Source organism: Humulus lupulus, chromosome 5 (assembly GCF_963169125.1).
Source record: "Humulus lupulus chromosome 5, drHumLupu1.1, whole genome shotgun sequence".
NCBI classification, from domain to species: domain Eukaryota; kingdom Viridiplantae; phylum Streptophyta; class Magnoliopsida; order Rosales; family Cannabaceae; genus Humulus; species Humulus lupulus.
In genome coordinates, this window is record NC_084797.1 from 82,269,585 (window position 1) to 82,277,257 (window position 7,673).

A 7,673-nucleotide genomic window follows, 5' to 3' on the forward strand; every position below is an offset into this window, starting at 1 on the left:
AATCTAGGGATGGGTGACCTCCTAGGAAGTTTTCCAAGGAAGCATGTGAGTGAGGACAAAGCATGCTGAAAAGACTCGTGTTGGTTTGTAGGGCCAGTCGTCATTCTAGAAAGTAGCCATAGTGACGTGGGGCGTCACATATGGTATCAGAGCCTTGACCCAGCCAAAAGTGTGGTCGACGGGGACGTCGGGCCCGTAAGGGGGGTGATTGTGACAGTCAGATTCCCGTGATCCGTAAGGGGAAAGACCTGGTAAGCTATGCAATCCCACTCTGCCTGGGGAAGGTCAAGTGTGATGATTCTAAGACTGTGTAGGTATGGGACTACACAGTTGAAGATGGCTTAAATGGATTGATGGGTACTACCTATATCAACAAGATGCATCTTCTTTTCGGTAGCCCATCACTTGAGAACTCCAAAGTTAAGCGTACTTGACCTGGGGTAATCTAGGGATGGGTGACCTCCTGGGAAGTTTTCCTAGGAAGCATGTGAGTGAGGACAAAGCATGTTGAAAAGACTCGTGTTGGTTTGTAGGGCCAATCGTCATTCCATAAAGCAGCCATAGTGACGTGGGGTGTCACAGACATTCTATCCCAACGCTTCTATAAACAAGGATCATGGAGGGCGTAGACGCGGAGAGGAGCAAAAAATGGTTAGTTTTGGAGACGATACATCCCGAGTGGATTTGTGAGATGGCCTCAATGCTCGAAAGGAGCGGACCCAAAAAGAAAAGATTCGCCCTTGAGGAGGCAACTTGAGGAATAACCTCAACGACATGAGGAACAAAAGGGTCCCCCTGGACGATGGAGTGGCCAAGAAATTTATGGAATGGTTGGTCACTCTAAAAAAGGTCACAGACGGCTTAGTTCGGAAGCAAGAAGGCAGAGGTTCCGATTTTGAAGATGAGGAGAAGGAGCCATGCGCTAAACGCATCCTGGAAGTCGTGTTACTCAAAGCATTCAAGATGCCAGGCATACTCACCTATACTGGGAACACTGACCCCATAGATCATTTGTCCCGCTACAATCTCCTGATGACTGTAGCCCATGTATGCGACAACGACAAATGCATGTGCTTCTCAACCACTCTAGCTGAACCCGCCAAAGAATGGTGGAAAAGGCTCAAGACGGGGCCGATCTAGTCTTGGTCCGAATTGCAGTCGACCGTCCATAAACAATTTGTGGCCGCCCAAAAACTGGACATGGAAGTCAGTGCGCTGGCCAACATCAAGCAACATCCTACCGAAACCCTTAGGGCTTACATTAAATGCTTCACGGGGGAAGCCTCAAAGACTAAGGTGGATGATGTACAGTATCTGGTAGCTCTCCAATCCAGAATCAGAGCAGGATCCCCTCTCTGGGATGACATGCAACGTAGTAAGGCGACCACCCTCGAAGAATTTTTAAGGAGAGCACAATGCTTCATCAACTGGGAAGAGGCTTGAATCTAAGCCTTCAAATGGCAGCCAGCACCCCAGTCAATGACACAAACCCTTCCTGAGTACGGAGTGCAATATCTAGCAAGCCTCTATCCCGCACCTCCAGCGGTGTCCAGATCTGCTAGATCCATCGGGATGTCGTTCATGACTCCAACTATCTATGGACCCATTTCCTTAGGGTATGCTCCAGCTTTGTCAACCCCTTTCTTTGGGTACAGAGTAGCACCAATCGGGTATAGCGCCGCTCCCGAGGTGCCCAACAATCCCAGACCGGAGTAGCTGAGGCAAGCATCAACCCTTCCCGGGGAAAAAGATCTGGCAAAAGTCAGAACCCATTCGAGCCCACAAAGAAGGGAAAGAAGGGATACGAGCCCCAGTATATAGAGTATACAAACTTGGTGGATACCCAATATCTACCTCGCAATGGGCAACGTAGTCTATTACCAGAAACCAAGCCCCATGTTTAAAGGGGGAAAGAACTCGAGGGACACCAACAAAAGGTGTGCGTACCACAAGGACGTGGGAAACATGACTAAAGAATGTTGTCAACTGAAGGACGAAATTGAGAATTTGATCAAACTGGGACACCTCCACCAGTGGGTCAGAATGCAAACAGGAGTTCCAGGATTGCCAACAGGTCTCAGACAATCTATGGCCCAGGGTGCACAGGGACCATATCGAGCTCCTCAGGGAGGGTATGCTTCAGGATTAGGAGCACAGGCCCCTCAGGGGCCCCAATAGTGCAATCGCCTAGAGGTCCTATGGCTTTAAGGCCCAGGATGCCATATCCTCCCGGAATCATGCCTCCCCGAGTAGACGGCCACGTGACCACCATATCCAGAGGCCCGCACCTGGGAGGAACGTCTATGAATGATCAGAAGAGATACCTCAGTGAGCTTGATCAAGACCACGAGATGTGCGCATTGGTCCAGACTCCGCCCCAAGACCCAAAGCTGATGGACCTGCACATAGCGTTCACAAAGGAAGATTCCCAGGAGGTTCATTTCCCGCATCACAACAAAAAGATTCTTTCATGACCAGCAGCTATTAAACAAAGCTTTGGATTCCCTGGACCCAACTCTGTTGTGGAAGCACATACTCCAAAATTTATTTTCCCCAAACATTAAATATTATACCTACTGCAAACCAAAAAAACACTCAGCCCCAAAAGTTTTTAAAACCAAATTTTCATATATCTACTCGCCCAATTAAAAAACAATGGCCTTAAAATACCCCAAAAGAAATTGTAAGAAAAGGAACCACTTACAAAAGCGCAAACAAGTTTAAAAAATTGGAAAAAAAAGAATGAGAAAAACTAACCGTACTGAACCACATGGTTGTCAGGCGCTCACACCACCAACATTCTGTTGGGTTCTTCAGTCGTCGACGACAATGGTGGTGGGCTATCAACTGGAGAAATCGTTTGGGTCATGGGGTATTGACAAGAAGTATCGAATGGAGAAGTTGCTTGGGTTGTCATTGACAATGGTTAAGGGGTATCAACACTTCAAAATGGTTAGAGCTTTCTTTCATAGTAATCGACTTTGTTCTTAAAAATCTAATTGACTTTCTAAATTCTGAAATATAAGAAGTCGTATGATTTGTTTTATTTTAAATAACAGTTTCTACAATTATTTGTGATAATTTGTTAGCTTTAATTGTTTTTATTAGGAAATTTAAAAAGAAATCGGTTAATTACAAATTAGGATATTTGATTAAGTTTAAAAGAAATAAAAATAATTTTGTTTAATATTTATTATATTTTAAACCAATGTATATATATAGACACACTTAACATTTCACGGACTAATTTCTCCACCAAATGTATAATGGTAGGGATTTTTAACGCAAAAAAAATTACATAGTAATTTAAGTGTAACAAAATAAACTATATAAGAATTTATGCCACAAATTTCCAATATAGTGAATGGTGATACTAATTTCCCATGAGGAGATATAGTGCCTTAGTATAATAGTATGATATATATAAATTATATTTATACATCTTATTGACATTTTTTTTTATAGTTTTAGAGAGTACTTATTATTACTGTGGTTGGTAAATTTTCCAACGAAGTCAAGCTGATAAAGACACCACACAAGAGCCATAGAAGACAACAAAACAGGCAGAGGACCAAGCATCCATAACATGAAAGGAAAGCTAATGCAAAGCATCCGATTACTGACAAGCGCCAAAATAAAGCCTTTCTCAAATACTGCGTCCGTAACATTCAAAGACGAAGAGAACTCGGACGAAACATTGTTCACCATAAAATTGGCATCGATAAGAAATCCAATGGCCATTTGACCCAAACAAGAAGCTTACTGACAGAAAAAGTGACGCGGATCCGTACTTCAAAGCGTAGATCTTACTTGATTGAGACCCGAAAATGGGATGGATGCCGAAGAGATTGCTGACGTTGAACGCGTTGTTTAGTAGCGCCGCCAGTGATAGTACCACCAGAATGGCTACAGTGGCGGTGAGTATGATCTCCATTAGAGTGTTTCTCAAGCTTTGAATCGCCAGCATACTTTTCTTGTCGTCTTCCTAAATGAACAATAAGGGTCCAAATCCTATTATGAAAGTGAGAAATACAATGTTTTTTTAATTAATCCATATATATTTGATACTTACATCTTTTAACTGCAGAAACCAAGTTCTCCGTTTTAAGGTATTGATGCCAAAGGTTGTATGAGAGGGTTTGGTCTTGATGCAGTGCAAAAGGTAGGCATGGTAACCCACTGTGATGAAGAAACTCAAGGGTACCAGTATGTTGTCCAAATAGACAACCAAACCCATATCACAGACGCTGAACTCAATAAGCTATGACACAGGTTTATTTATATATATATTTTAGAAAAGAAGAGAGCAATGTTCACTTTTAGGTCTGTGTGGCTAGTGGGGTGTATGTCAATTCGCAATATATATATATATATATTTTAATTGGATCCAATGTGTAATCCATATATAATGGGCACGTTAAACAAAATTAAGTCGAAATTGGTAGTTCTTGGCTCAAGTGACACATGCATTCACTAATTTTCTTGCCAGCTGTCTTCTTTTTGGTTTTTGTTTTTTCTCCTTTTTCTCTTCAGTTGGCTATTTCTTATATGCCACTTTAAGTAATAATGTAACAGAGACCTAAAAGATCGTAAGGCACGGTTGTTTAATTTTATTTAAAAATATATCAATTTATTTTTAATTATTATATAAATTTTAAATGAATAAGCAATATTATAAATTATAAAAACATATTTAAACTAAAACATTGTTGGTTATATCTTATCTAAATTTAAATTTGATGTTTAAACTCTAATTAATATATATTTACTAGATACAAACTACGTGTAATATGTATATTTGCTTAGTTTTATTTAAATAATTTATTAATTATTTTTATTAGATTTATATTAATGTCATATAAATTTCAAATAAATATCGTATTTTAATTAAATAATTTATTTATTTTTATTTAAGTTTATGTTTGTTCTAATTTTTGAATTTGAAGTGACAACAAAAGATTATATATTACATGTTTAATGTAATATTAAATATTATACTTGAATTTTAAATTTAAGTTTTTTTGCTAGTTTTTTTTAAAAAGCAATTTGTTGCTAATTCACAGTAGATTATATTATATGTTTAATATGATTATTCTAATAAATGAATTTAAGTTTAATTAAATTTTATTTAAGTTATAAAACGTAATATTTTATTATTTTTAAATAATTATCATTGTAAAATATCTAAAAAAAAAATCATATTTTAATTTAATTTATTATTTATTATTTTAAAATTATTATTATTGTAAAATATCTCAAAAATATCATATTTTAATTTATTTAATTATTTATTATTTTTAAATAATTATCATTATAAAATCTCTCAAAAATATCCTATTTTAAATTTTCAATTATTTATTTTGTTTTATTTAAGTTTAAGTATTTACAAACTACCGTTAAATATAAGAATATTCTGTTAAATATAATAATATTTCGTTAAAGTTAACATTAAAAAAATAAAAAACCATTAAAACAAATAATTTTCGTTATCTACATACTTATTTTATAGAAGAGATATAAATAAATATAGCTAGATAGGTGATATGGCACTATAAATTTTTTCTAAAACATTATATCTATTATTTTATTCTACTATTTTAATTTATGATTATTAATTAATTAAGAGAAAAAATATTTATAATAATAATAATTATAATACATATCAATTAAAAATATCTAATTTATAGTTATTAATTCATTAATAAAAATTATTTATGGTAAAAATTATAATAGAAATGAATTAAAAATATCTATAATAATACTTATAACATATATTAATTAATTAAAAGATATTAGTTATTTAAAATATAATTATTTTGATAATTTAATTATTTTTATAAAGAATTGGGAAAATCGCAAACTATTTACTAGTTTATAATATATACTATTAATAATACTTGTTGATGGTGAGAACTCGTCAACGATGTTAGGTCGGAAAAATCACAGTATAGAGCTTATAAATGAAGAACTTCAAGAACTTAGCAAGAAACTTAGAAAATAGTTGCAGAAGAAAATGGAGAAAAGAACTTGTATTTCTCTTGGTATCAAGTTACAATGATTTTTCAACCCCCTTGCAAATGGGGTGTGTAGCTATTTATAGAGGGGCTCTAATGACCCATGGTACATGTGATCCCAAGGGGACAATGAGGTACTCTGATGCTGCAGGCGGTAGTGGAGCAAGAGGTAGTGCTGTTGGGAGAGTGGTGGTCGGATCTGCCATATATCAGAGGTGTGGATGTAATGCCCTACATCCTTAGAGCCGTTACTAAGTGAGTTTAAAACATGCATTTAACTCGCTAATCGAGGTTTTAGGTCAAAAGTGTAATTAAATCATGAACAGAGAAATAAACTTTGAAAATAATTTCAATTATTGAAAAACATTAAATGTTTGACATTTGGGATCCCAAAATACCGTTTAGAAATATTTACAATATATAACTACAAACAAAGTTGACTAGATGACAAAATCTAGGTTTTAATACAACCATCTCCCAAAAACCACTGGCTGTGGCAGCCAGGCAGGCCAAACATGTACGCGCCACTTAACGCTCTCCGTAATCCTGGTTGGTTGACTTTCCCCTTGCCTTTACTTGCACCACATAGCACCCGTGAGCCGAAGCCCAGCAAGAAAACCCTTACAAGCAGAAAACATATGCATAACAAACACTCAACATATAAACAGGCCATCAATAGGCTAAACACATTTGGCCATGCCGTCCGAGATGCTTTACCAGGCCCTGGGTTCGTGGTCCACACCGTGAGGATATCCCAGGTATCCTTTAGGGTCTCGCCCTGGCAACTCGCACTCCACGTGCTCAACGCTGCTCCCGGCCCCTTGCCGCACTCGGCCTTGCACTCCACGTGCCTAACACTGTTCCCAGCCCCTTGCCGTTCCTCGCCCCTGCCGACCTCAGCCTGCGCCGTTCATGGCCCTACGACCTCGACCTGTGCCATTCCCGGCACCTGCCGACCTCGGCCTGCGCCATTCCTGGCCCCTGCCAACCTCGGCCTGCACCGTTCCCGGCCCCTGCCGACCTCGGCCTGCGCCGTTCCTGGCTCTTGCCGAACATTTACATATTTTCATTCATATCATAACAAAGCATATACTGAACATGAACAAATTCAATCAAAGGGCTACGCCCTGCAATACAATCATATTGGGCTCTGCCCTGCCCTACAATCATATTCCTTCAGTTAGCATCGTCCCTCCACCTTTGCTCTTGGGGTCTTACCATTGGCATGGAGCCCTCGCAACGCTTTGACTGGAATGTCGAGTCTTCCCATTGTCCATGGGGACAGTGGTTTCTCCCCTCCTTGGCTCTTTCCCTTTATGCTTGGGGATAGGCATATCTAACTTTCCATGCAACATGCCATTTAATACTTCTTTCATGTTTTCCAACGTAGTGTGTAGCCTTTGATATTGTAGTGCAACTTGCATATCTAGACCTCATAAAAAATGGGTTTGGGAGCTTAAGCTCATCGAGTGTAACCGCAGACTCTTGTCAGGCCTATGTATGGTGGTACCAGGGTCCTGGTGGAAGAAACACAATGTTGTTCGTGGTCGAGGAGGAGGGTGTGTACCTAGGCCGCCCATGGGGGCATTTGATGGTGTAGGAGAATCCCCATTATCTTTGAAGATCAGAGACAAAAATCCTCTTTCCCCACCAGGGGTT

At 38.6% G+C, this 7,673-nt stretch overlaps 1 pseudogene; it reads right to left on the reverse strand.

Moving 5' to 3' along the window:
- Positions 1–3,095: 3,095 nt before the first annotated feature.
- On the reverse strand, positions 3,096–4,333 carry LOC133780477 (uncharacterized; annotated as a pseudogene).
- Between the last annotated feature and the right edge of the window lie 3,340 nt (positions 4,334–7,673).